This window comes from Anopheles coustani (genome assembly GCF_943734705.1).
Source record: "Anopheles coustani chromosome X unlocalized genomic scaffold, idAnoCousDA_361_x.2 X_unloc_54, whole genome shotgun sequence".
In the NCBI taxonomy this organism is placed as follows: Eukaryota; Metazoa; Arthropoda; class Insecta; order Diptera; family Culicidae; genus Anopheles; species Anopheles coustani.
This window is the reverse complement of record NW_026525164.1, coordinates 87,027-87,500: the sequence shown is the minus strand read 5'-3', so window position 1 is coordinate 87,500 and position 474 is coordinate 87,027. Positions and strand designations below refer to the sequence as shown.

Here is a 474-nt window from a genome sequence, read left to right as displayed (position 1 = left end):
GCTAGCGGGTCGTCGCGACCCTAGTTAACATCATGGTGCACGTCTCGTGACGGGTGTCACGGCGTAGTTAAATGTATGCGATACATTTCTCAAATATAAGCGCTCAGTCATCTGTACATCATGGTAGGTTCCCACGACGTGCAATATGCGTTCAACTTATCAATGTTCATGTGTCCTGCAGTTCACATTATGACGCGCAGTTAGCTGCGGTCTTCATCGATCCATGAGCCGAGTGATCCACTGCCGAGGGTGACTAACTTGCGTAAGCCGCCGCTGTGCGCGTATACCCGTTCCCCGTAGGGAGGAGCAAGCCGCCGCTTAGAGACGAAGCATAAAGTGTCCTCATTCCACATAGGGCAAGCTGGATGAATCCATTTTACCCAGGACGGCCGAAGCGGCGTGGACCAGGGGAGAACTGAACTTTATGCTTCACACCACAGTAAGTCTTCGTGTCCTCTTCCACATAGGGCAAGC

At 52.3% G+C, this 474-nt stretch overlaps 1 non-coding gene across 1 annotated transcript; it reads right to left on the bottom strand.

Annotated features, from left to right (window-relative positions):
• Positions 1 to 97: 97 nt before the first annotated feature.
• Positions 98 to 252, bottom strand: LOC131270750 (5.8S ribosomal RNA). Its single transcript, XR_009179766.1, has one exon. It is a non-coding gene; the product is annotated as a 5.8S ribosomal RNA (ribosomal RNA).
• Between the last annotated feature and the right edge of the window lie 222 nt (positions 253 to 474).